Genomic DNA, 13,122 nt, shown 5'->3' on the forward strand with positions numbered 1-13,122 from the left:
ACGGAAGGAAGAGCTGGTGCCCGGCCGCGGCCCGAGGGCGTGCAAAGGGCCAGATTGTTTCTGTAGTTGCTTTCACTGACCTAGTGTTATGTAGTTTATTTATTTATTTAAATATTTATGTATAAATAAAGAAAACTTTACAATTGGTTAGATATTATTTCTAAGCATGTAAGCTGATATATGTAATGAGTATGAAATTATGAAATAAATAATAAAACTAAGTGGGAAGAAAACTACAACTGTCTGGATGAGTTCCATGTCCCATAAAGGAGTTTGCTTAAAAATACTCTTTGCTATGGTTGCTTTAAATTAGTTGGTTTTGTTGCTTGGGCTTCAAAGAATGGTTTTATATACAGGGAAGTAGTTTTTATTTTTACATACTCCATAATAATGTGGTTCATATCAATATAAACATCATGTAGTTCTCGAAGGCAATAGTTAATTTCCTCATACTGATTTGTGATTTTGAACACACACACACACCCCAAAGTTACGTATAAATAAGGTTTTACCCTAAAATGTATGCATAATGCTTAGTCTGAAAGACTATTTTCTACCAGAGAAAGAATTTAATGGATAAAGTAGAACTGTGTGAAAATGAGCAAAAATATTAGTCTATCATAAACATGTTTTGTTAGATAAATTCAAATATTTATGTTTGATAATTTTGAGTATCTTGATTCTAGAAGTGAGACTATATGAAGGATGTCAAGGCAGTCATTTGCCAGACAGTAAGTAATTATTTCTTTATACTTTGTTTTAACAGACTGTCTTATTTCAGGAGAATTTTTATTTCTGAAATCAATGATCAGTGTTATTATTCCTGCCATTTAAATAAGCTGCAGATATTTTCTTGGTTAAAGCAATACAGTGACAAGATTTTGTAGTGTAGCCCATTCTTTCAGGGATAAAGATATTTATACATCACTTTCTGCCAACATAACATTTTCCATACTGACTTCTGTTGTTGCCTGTTACATGTTCATTCAAAGGCAAGAAAAGCTCAGCAAATCTGTCTATAAGAGTATCCTTTGGCTTTAGGAATTTTTAGCACCAGTAAAAATGGAAACTTCTATTGTTTTCCTTTGGTGAAGACTACTTTGATGACAAGAAATACCTGTAGTCCAGATTAAAAGAAGAAAACGTTTATGGAACAGAGAATTATTTTCAGTGAAAACAATTGAAATGATTACGAAGTCCACTTTTTGTTGTTTTTTGCCTGCAAGAACAAAATGGTCATAAGCAAGAAACAAAAATATTGCTTCACGTTTGAAAGGCCTCTGGAAAAAGTTCAAAACAATTTGAAGACTACTGCCTCATCAGTATCTTTAAGTGTTAGAATTAGGAGAGACTTGGCATTACTATAGATTTTATGATCTTATTTAAAGAAACATTCTTCATCGCAAGAAAATGGAAAATTATAATTTAAAAAATAATTTTCATGGTTATAGATATATAACAAATACCTTCACTTGGGATGTTATCTGCTATACTGAATATTATAGATTTTTGTTAAGTAATTGTATAGAAACATAGGCACAAATGTAACATTTAAAGTAAATATGGCTAAATGTTTCCTCATTATTAGATTGCTGTTCTTGTTGAAGAAAATAACTTCTTTAATTTTTCAGTTTTTATCCTTATTCTTTAGTAATTCACTGATTAAAAATATTAGGAAATAATAACTGAGATGATTCTAGTATTATAGAGTGAAGGATTATATATGGTAATCCAAGTCAAGTACTTGATACATTTCCTAGCACATTGTTCGAGCTCAATAAATGTTAGGAATAATTTATTATTAGTAAACCAGTTTCGCGTTGCCACTAATTTATTGTGTCATCTTTGGTCAGTCATTTATCTTTTAGGCCCTCATTTTCTTCATTTGAAAATATGGGGGAAGGTTTGAAGTAGATGATCTCTATATCTCTTTAAGCTATAGTAGATAAATAATTCTACTTTGTAGTGTACTCAAAGTGAATGACTTCTATGATTCTGGGGCTTGATTTAAAGGGTATATATAGCACTTGTTATGTAAATATATTGGCTATTTTTTATATAGATGCAATTTAAATAAATCATTTCCTTTCCAAGAAATGTCATTGGCTGACGTTAATTAATTTTTATAAAGAGCTTTGAAGATGAGAAGTGGTATATAAGTGGTGATTATTATCAAACATGAGGAGTGTAAGTTTAACATTGCTATAATATACAGTTTGAATCAGAAAATAAGATTATATTAGAATAATTTTTAATAACACCAACAAAAAGCATGAATCCCTTTTCTGAAGGAAACAGTGCATAAAATTATGCACATGTAATACATGCTTAAACATTTTATTAAATACTTTTACAATGACAAAAAATGCTGTATATGACGTTCAATTCAAAAATTTCTGGAATGAATCTTAAGCCCAACTGTTACTAAAATATAGAGGACATTGCTTTTGAAAGTTTTTTTTAATAAATTGTTTGCTATTTATAATGTACATATTGGTAATTGTGACTAAAACCTTTTGGCTACCCAAGGTGGTGAGGTTTTTATATATAGTAGTCCCCCTTATTCATAAGGGATACATTCCAAAACCCCTAGTGGATATTTGAGATCACATATAGTAAACAATCATATGTGTACTATGTTTTTTCTATATATACTTACCTATGGTGAAGTTTAATTTGTAAATTGGACACAGTATTCTTGCACTTTGAAGCCATTATTAAGTAAAATAAGGGTTATTTGGTCACAAGCGCTGTGATACTGCAACAGTAGATTTGATAATAGAGCTGGTTAGTAAGTGACTGATGAGTAGGTAGCATATACAGTTTGGATACACTAGACAAAGGGTGGATTCACATCCTGGGGGGGACAGAGTGGAACAGAATGATGTGTAATTGTAAACTTATGAATTATTTGTTTCTGAAATTTTCTATTTAATATTTTCAAACTGACTGACCACAGGTAACAAATCACAGAAACTACAGGTAAAGGAAAACTACTATAGTTTCATTTCAAGGGATAAGTTGACATTGACTCATAGTGTCTCTAAATAAATGGAATAACTAATCCTGCAAATATGTAGTGCTATGATGCTATGCAACTTAAAAGGGTTAAAATATATAAACACACTAAATTTTGATTCTAGAATTCATTATATAAGTCTCTATGATAAATTTCCTTTCTACTTTAGCATTTTATTAATCCTATATATTACCTATTTTCAGAAACTTATTGCTAAAACATATTTCTAATACAAAGTCTTCCCTATACCAAGAAACACTACTTATCCTCATTTGTAAGTCCAGAATGCTTCCTTGGAGGAGTAGAGAAGCAAGGGCAAAGAATATCTATTGAGATAGCTCATCACCCACCAAATACCTCCATGCCATGCATATCTAATATAGTCTCATATAAAGAGAGGGATAGATAACATACATAATAGAAATATTCTGAAAATTTTTGTTGACTTCTGCCTTAAGAATGCCTGATATTCATTTTAGTGTGCCATTATTTAAACATATGTATATAAAACATATAATCCAGAATATGTTTTAATTAATACTTAATATCTAAATTATAGGGTCACTCTTTCAAAATCAACAGATATTTGGTGATGTGTTCATCTTTAAAGTACAAGTAATTTAATTTTACATGATAGAAAATATAAGTTTTCTACTATTTTAATCATTTTTCATGTCTCTATGTAGACAAATATTCATTAGTAAATCCAAGTGTTTCTTAATCTTAAATGTTGAGAAAAAATATTGGCAAAAGAATCATCATCTTACAAAAAACACACACAAAATGAGGATATGATTTGTGTAAATATTTCGCCATTTGGTAAGGCTAACTGTAATTTCTTGTAGCACATTTTTTTCTTCACAGTAATCCAGTGTTTGTGTATTTAACAAAGTAAAGCTGAGAGATTTTGTGTCTCATAAACTTCTTAGGAGAGTCTCTTGGCATCGTCATTTACCACTTGTCTTTTAGTCCTCCTTGGTTCATTTATTTGAAGATGAAAAACTCAAAATGTTATGACTTGCTGATGTTTTGCCTTCTCTGTTACTGTTCTTCCTTAAACATTAGAATAAAATGTTCAAGAATATTCATTGTAAGCATGTCCCTGAAGCTATTTCCCCAAGGCAATGTTGAGTTTCAAATCATGGTGATGATTTTGATAAAAGGATTTGATACTATAAAGTGAATTTGTATAGGTCCGTCATCTGGCCATCATGTGATGATAGCATTTATTTTCTCAAAATCTTGGCAGGTCTGCAAAAGAAGTCAATGAACTAAAGGTTAGACAAATGTGGTGCATAGTATCACTGTATCAATACATAAGCAATTTCAAGTTTTTCCCTATATTAAATGAGAGTTGGGGTTAAAAAAGTCATTTCTGAAACTTTTAATTTTTGGAATATTTTGTAAAAGTTTATTTTCATAAAACATTTATAACCCAAGCACAGTAATATTACTCTTAGAGTTGAGATCGGTAAAGGAACAAATGAGTTTAGAGAGAATTCTCTAATAACTAGCTAAAAAGTAAAAATTCTGTGAACCAACAATTTGTGATAGATTAAACTCAGCCTTAATCATGGCTTAGATCTCATCGAGATCCCTTACAAAAATACGGATAGCACTTCCCTTCATTTCCAGTATTAGATAGTAGGCCATTGCTTGAGACATGTATTTCTGCTTGGCCTAGTTTCTTCTCTACACCTACCACCAAAACTTTTGGAAAGAAGGCATGATGGAGGAGGAGATGGTTCTGTGCGAAGAGAAAGAATAGAAAAGCAATGAAAGAGGAAAACATAATGGCTTGACATATTAGAGAACTTTAAACATATATCTATTTATCACTTATCGCTATCCTACCATCTATCTATGCAGCTATCTATCGATCAATCATCTGTATATCCATCTATCTAATCCATCTATCTATCTGTCAATTACATTTTAAAAGCTCTCTTTTAATTCTGCTTCAATTGGAATGATTCTGTCTCCTGTTAACAGATAGTGTTACAGGGCTTGTTGTAGTTACCGCTTTCCAAATCCTTGTATGCAGGGGGAAAAAAAAAAAAAAAAAGATGTGATGCATTCTAACCAAGCTCGGTTGCATTGAATATTGTGGTTTCTCCTAGTTGATCCTCACTTGGCTCACTTACCAATTGTTTCTCTAACTCATTTTCTGAAAACGCTTCCCAAGTAAGACATTTTAAGTTTATAGGCAGAATTGCAGTAATTTAGAAGCAGTTAAATTACCTAGACCTTTCTATTCCAGCCATTTTTTAAATCTAAAATTATTCTGCCAACATTTGTTTAAATATTGAGCCAATTGACATTAGTGAGTCTTGACTGTTCATTAAGAACAAATTTTCCCAGATACTGAATAGTTATGTAAATTGCATAGCAGATGTTTTTCCAGGAAAGATCCAAAGTTCAATATTCAAAATATCCATGGAAGTATTTTAGTTAAAATATTGAATATTTTGGAATAAAAACTGGTAATATATTTTTATCTTTTTAAGTTAATTTTAAAAACTTATTTTAAGTTCAGGGGTACATGTATAGTTTTGTTACACAGGTAGTAAACTTGTGTCATGGAAGTTCGTTGTACAGATTATTTCATCATGCAGGTATTAAGCCTAGTACCCATTAGTGATTTTTCCTGATTCTCTCCCTCCTCCCACCCTCTACCCGCCGATAGGTCACAGTGTGTGTTATTCCCCTCTATGTGTCCATGTATTCTCATCATTTAGCTCCCACTTACAAGTGAGAACATGTGGTATTTGGTTTTCAAAACAGGTAATATTTTTAGGAAGGAATTAAATCATGATATTTTACAAATCCCTTAGTTTACCACATATTTCTTTTGCTTCTTAAAGTAAATACATCATCACTGGGTTAAAAACTAGTGATTTATTACTAAGCATTAGAAATATTTATGGTAATTATTTTTGGTATGATGGAATTTTATATTTAATTTAGGAATAACATCCCCCTAAAAGTTTCTTGATTGAAATAGTCATACTCTTCTTGTTTCCTTCAAAATAAACATCAGTATTCATCAGATGATTGATATATTGATTAAAACATAAATAATACCACCATTTTTTCTTATGTAAAATGTATTTTCCTTGCATTGCTTGTACTAAATAGACAAGTAGAAGGCATATTTTTATGAATGAAAATGTCAAGTATTGTCTAGAAAAACCTATCATAATTGCTTATTTCAGTTGTCACTGATGCCTCAGTTTCTTATTGCTTGTGCCACCAATCCAGAGATACACACAAATTTTAATGTACCTTTAACATAGCATATATTGCTGTTAGAGAATGGTTTGGAACAAAATCCAAGAGTTTTGATGTGACATAGAGCGACTGGTACTAAAACGACCACTAAAATACCTTCTTCTCTTATTAAAGGCTGCATTACCACTTTTTGAAGTTGGTTCTTAGCTAGAGACATGTAGAAAGAAGCACACTTAATGACATGATTAATTTTGCACAATTTAATGAAGGAGGTAGTTCAAGGCTGTTGGAAATAGTTTTTCTGAAACATAAGTACTCTTTAAAAATGCCGTGTTTATTTTTTAAGGTATTAAAATTTACTTGAAAATGTTTCTATACCTTTCAATGAGTTCAATTTCAGACATATATATTACATAATTTAAAACTAGATGAAATTATTTTGTTTTGTAAACAGTAAATATATCTTTTTAAATATTTTTATTTAACAAGGGAACCAGTTATTATGTGAGACTAGTATTTTGTAGAAAAATCATGACGTTATCAAATTAAATAAAATTCTTTATGTCTTTAGAGCTGCTCATTTAAAAAGATTTCTTTGTCAAAATGCCAAAGAATAAATAATCTCTCTATCAAATTACTTTGGTAGTTTTGAGCTGACACCCAGAGTACCCAGGCTTTGCGGTCTCTGGCAGAAGGGCATGTAGTTATAAACTTGCAGGTCCTGGGAATTTTTTTCATGTACATGAACCCACCTCAGGAAATTCAGGATTCCCAGAAATGAAGATCTCAGGGGACCCCAGGATCTTTAATATTAATTGTGAGCATTCTTGAATAATATACTGTACAAAGCAGCCATTGCAAATTTATACTAAAACAAAGAGTGAAATCAAGACAAACCAAAATAGTGTGTGCCCCTTAATAAGTTGCTCATCTTTAAAACGAGCACTAAACTGTGTTTCTCATGCAATATAACCAGACAAATTACTCATCTTTCAAAAAAAGCAAATCCTTATTAATGCATCAGTCAACATTTTTTAAAATGAAATTTGTCATCTAAATTCAAGCACTTCCCAAATAATCAAGATGTATCAATACTCTACATGTGTATGCCTAGGTATTAGGTTAAGAAACAAATATATTTAAAGGCTACAGTTGATTTATGTACCTAAAACATAGTTGTTTTATTATTGTGAAACTAAAATAAAATTTCATTTAAGATGCCATATATTATACATGATTTGTAGAGTTTGTGATTTCTTAAATATGTAGTGCTTATTTTTGAATTTAGTGACACACACTTGTATGGAATGCTGGGATTGTGATGGAATGTTGAGATAGGGTGGGATTGAAATAAAGGAAACTACTCCAAAAGAGTGGTAAGAAAGATTTAGAATGTTATGAATTGTTTTCAGCCTTTGAAGTGTGCTACCTTTAATACATGTGTTTGTCTTATATTGTCTTTCTAGTGTATTATACTTCAACTCAGTGGTTACTGCCAAATCCGTCTCTCCTTGATTTAGTTGTAATAAGAAGCTTGTTTTCTTTTCTCCCTTTTACACTTTCCCCCTTTCTGCACAACTTTGCTTTATTCTTTAACTCCTCCTCCCCAAATCCAAATGAAGTGTCACAATTTAGACTTCAAAGCAATTTTTTAAGTTTCGTTACTCACTTGAAAGAAGGGGTAACTCTCTTCTATGCCCTGTACGATTTTGTCTTCTAAATAAAATGCTTTGGCAATTTGAATTTATTTCAAAAATGCGGGTGGAAAATTGATTTAAAATACTTTAAAATTAATGGTGCATTAAAAGTTCACTTTATTCTAGTTTATCTAGAATGTTTAGGGGCCCTATATAAAACTTGGGGCTGTGCTCAAAGTTTGTTATAAAAATAAAGCACTAAAAGTTTTTGGACTGATTTCAGAAATCTAACAAGGTTCTTAAGGTTCTTATCAGGATACTTTTTAAAGAATGAATAATCATTTTATAGGGTAAAATCTGAGATAATGTGGGTAAACTCTTGGAAAGCACAGTTTGTGTACACATTTTATTGCCCGACTGCCTAGTTCCACTATTAGGCAGGCAGGAAGCCATCAATACAGGCTTCTGGAATTGCATTGAGTTGGAGACTGAGGGTAGTTGAGAAAGCCAAATAATGTGAATGGGTATCAATCACTGCAAAAATTCTCACGTCTTACGATATGTTTTTGTTGTATTAAAGAAATGTTAGAGAATCTAAAGTTGGAAACTTATTTGCTATTCATTTTTCAGTAAAATGTTAATTTTCATTTAGCAATCCTCAAGAGATTGTCGTTAACAGTTAATGCATCAAAGGCAATGCTTGTCTTGACAATAAACCAAGAGGATATTTAGTATGAATTTGTATGTTTTCATCTTTATTCCCTTTACCTCATATGTTGTTTTCTTTTCTTTAAAAATGTAAAAAAGATGGAATACTTATTGAAGACAAAACTTTCTACAAGCTTTATTTTTTTTATTTTTTTTTATTTACACTAACCACCCTGATTGATAAGGATGCCTCTTTAGTGGTTTGAAACACAGGTCTATGATCTTAAAAACAAGAACAACAACAACAACAACAAAAAACCCAAAGATATTATTTTTGTAAATAATCCATTATAATTTAACATTTTCTAAGAGCAAATCTCTAAACATATCAGTTACATCATTGGAAAAAAACCTAAAATTCTATTTTGCCTGTATAATGAATTGTCTAGCAAAATGCCTTGTACACAGTAAGAATTTAGTAAGTTTGTAATAGTAAGAAGGATGTAATTACTTCATACAAGAAAATTAAGTTTGTGATAATTGATCCACTACAAAGCTTGAAAGTAGACATTTCATATATTCTATCAGTGGACGTGCTTTAAAACAATATACACTTAAACATCTATGAACCATTTTTAAGTTTCTAAAATAAACAAAGGAAATCCAGCTAGCTTGTTAAGTGTCTTATTCTAGGTTAAAGTTGACTCTTTAGGTATGTGTAGGGGTCTGTGTGTCTGTGTGTATATATGTATGTACACATTTTATATGTACACGTAGATATACAGTATATATGCTCTTTCTTTACACACACAGAGACACATACACACATGAATATAAAGTAAGTCATATTTTCTGATTCACATGGTCGTTGCAAGGATGCTTTATTTTCTTCATATCTGATTGATCTCCCATTGGCAGTGTCTCCCAGCACTTGAGCTCTAAGTTTTTCTGCCCCCATAGCTTCTTTGTCAAGTAGTTAATGATCTGTCAACAAACACTTAAATAGGGAACTCCCTATTTCCGTGAAACCATCTGTGAATTCTTTTGTGATATGAATAACCACATTCTAATTTATCTGTTTTTCAAGTTATCTAACTTTCTTAAAGAGGCTGTCTGGTGATATTATTTTAGAATATGAAATTTTTAAAAATTGATCTCTTAGGTACTCCTGGTCTTAAGCAAGAAATATGTAATTAATGGCTAAATGGAATCCTCAGTTAGGACCATAAATATCAAGGCCAATAAAGAAATTCAAAGCTAGAATCTGCTTAATATGCAGTAATCTATAGCAATTCTTATAACTCATGATAATTTGTTTTGAAGATACAGAAAAATGGGTAATACTCTGTTTCTTAGTAAAATAAAGTCAGTATTATTTGAGAATTTCTTATTCTCCATGTCTCTGTATTTATAAAAATGCACTTATTTTAAAAAATATTGTATATTGGAAACCTAAATATATGTATTCAGTGTGATTTATCCCACCATTAAATTTTAGAGGGGAAAATGATTATCAGTCAGGCTTACAAAAGCTTTTATAAAGACCAGTGGTTAGAGTTACTGTGGCTTTGAAATACCTCAAGTGGTTTCTATGGAAACATGAAAGTTAAGCAGAGAGATAATTTTAGATAATATTTAATATATCATCTACTTCCTCAATAATAAAAATAGAAACCTAAACTTTTCAGGTTGTTATAATTTCCCCCCCCCCCAAATGCTGCATTCTTAAACCCTTTGAAATATGTAGATGAAAACATGGATTAAAATTACTATGTACAGTATCTGTGAAGAAAAGAGACCACCTCTTATTTCTTCACCTATATATAGACAGTTTTGTTCAGGGGCTGTGTATATCTGAAATCTCAAATAAACTGGCAGCACTCTGTAGTAAAACTTGGAGGAAAAAATTCAGAATTTCTTAAGATATTAAATTACTTATTAGTAAATAAAAGCATGTAATTTTATATGGCTTCTGATCAAAGTTAATTTTATTTATGTGTATTTGATTTTGGGGGGAAGAAACTTGCTTATATAATATAGTTTCTTGCTCTATGAGAGTAAAATAAGTTACATTAACTAATATCTAACGTCTCGTTTTATTTGAATAAAAATGTCTATTTTAGAGCACAAAAATGCCTAAAATAGATACAAAAAATGTCTATTTTGATGCACAGAAAATCCATGTCGTTTGACATGGCCACATGGGGCTGTAAGATTTAAGTTTTTTTATGAGAGCTTCCATTAAAAGCTTGAATATATATCTTAAAATGAAATGACTTCTTATTTTATATGGACATTTGTATAGTTTGTGGAAATTTCCTGGAAAAACTAAAACATCTCCAGTTTTTATTTTATAGAGCCTTGTAATATCTTAAAAAGTGAAATTGGTCAAAGCATGTTTAAACTAGCATATTGTAGTTTGGTTTACAATTTGAAAGCAAATGCTCTTATTAAACATCCAATTGTCTTTCTTAAAATAGCATGAAAATACTTTATGTAGGAAATTTAAGATACACTTAAAGCTGAAGCATTATTTTAGTGATGTTTGGTTTTGTCTCATCTTTTTTTGTGCATCATAGGTTTTATAAGCAAGTGTTTACATTTCAGATATATGATATCAGAAACTTGCACTCCTAGTTGTGTAATTTATCAAGGGTGTCTACAAGTATCTGATAAATCGTATTTGGTTGGAGGTAATCTGCTGTAATCCCAATACAGAAATCAAGGGGGAAAATGGTCCCAGCAATGAATTATTCTTTCTTTCATTCTCGTTACCTTGAGTCCACCAGTTTTTCTCAAATCCCCTGATTAAGATCACCTGCCCCCCGTTTTGCCCCATTCAAAAAATGTCTTTTAACTAAAAATACAGAAAAATATCAAGTAAACAAAATACATCAATAATTTTGGTTCTAGAGTTGTAAAAGTTGTTTTTAAAAAATGGTTAAATGGTAGGATTATGAATAAGACACGAATCCACAACTGTCAATTTCCTGTTGTAAAATGTACAAGAGGGCCAAAGGTTTAGAATATTGCTTATTATTCTAGCCTTGGAATTCTTAGTATTATAATAAGATTGGTAATGCTTTCCTTTCCTTATTTCAGTGCATAATAAATTTAATGTTTTCGAAAGTGAATATTTATTTAGGGATAAAATAAAGACTGTGCTTTATGGTTACAGTTTGCATGCTCCTCTGTAAAGAATATAGTGGCTGTCTTGTGTTAGTATAGCTAGTTTTAAATTCAAAAAGTCTATCAAGTTTTTAAAGAAAATGTTAATATATTACACATGGCATATTGTGTTAAAAAGTCTTTCTATGATATTCAAAATGTTTCAGAAACAATGACAAGGTCAGTGTTGCTAGAGAATCAGTGTTTTACTAGAATGCAATGGTTTTAATGGAAATAATAACAACTCACACATTTTAAGGCTTAAAACTGAACTCTTTGATTGTGTTTAGCATATTGGAAGTTACAAGGAGCTCCTATTTTGTAGTTGCTGTAGATTAGATCGGTAAATGAAAATGTCTTTCTGATTTCCTAGAAACACTTTGTTTCTATTTTTTGTGAACTTAGATACTTTGGGGACCCGGCCTTGTTATCTCATGACTGTTTTCCAGGCTGTGTTATCATGATGAATGGGTAATTACAGTACAGGGCACCCACACAGGCCACTGCATATGAGACCCTTCATTTAGGACGTTTTTACTTTATAGAGAGATTCTTTATAAGTTCTGAAGCTCTTGGGTTAAATTAAATTTCATTTTGTCGTACCTAATGTGTTTATTTTCTCTTGTGAAGAAAAAGTCTTCAAACTTCATATGATTTCTTAAATTCAAAAAACACAAGAAGCACAATTCCAATTTCATGAGAATGTATTATTTCTTAGTATCATACATTCATAGATGATAGACTACTTTAATGTGTGTGTTAGCAGTGCTTTGACTTGTTTAAAAATGCTATCATTTAATAATATGAATTTTTCTTGCTAAGAATAAAAATTGACTACACAATATGATAATATTTGTTTCTGATCCAACACACAAAATGAAAGCTTTGCTTATTTATTTGATTAAAATGCAAAAGTGCAAGTGCGTTTAGGTTTGTGTTGTATAGAATAGAACTTATTTTATCAATCACTTTCATAACCTTTAAAGAGCCTTAAATAGTACATATGAAAAACACATTCATATCAGGTTCCCCTTGAGGATTTTTTCTTTGGTTTAAGAAAATTTTATTAAAAATCGGCATTGCAAATAACATTTTTCATAACTATATGTAGACCTGTTAAAATTTTTATTAAAACTGGAGTTCGGCCTGTTCTTTTTCATCATTCTATCAGATATTAAACTCCTGCAGCAGCTGTAGGAAATAGAGAAAGGGATTTTCAAAGGGATTTGAGTCTCCCTGTCTCTGTGCCTTTAGTGATCATATTATCATAACTATCACACATAACAAAGCTCTAAATCTGTAATTCAGATAAAGTAGTCAGGACTCTGAAATACAAAAATCCAAACATATGCCGTAACATTTTTTTGCAATGCTGGCTCCTTTAACGTGGATTTTGTAAACTTGGAGAGGTATTCAAGA

Source organism: Gorilla gorilla, chromosome 3 (assembly GCF_029281585.2).
Source record: "Gorilla gorilla gorilla isolate KB3781 chromosome 3, NHGRI_mGorGor1-v2.1_pri, whole genome shotgun sequence".
In the NCBI taxonomy this organism is placed as follows: domain Eukaryota; kingdom Metazoa; phylum Chordata; class Mammalia; order Primates; family Hominidae; genus Gorilla; species Gorilla gorilla.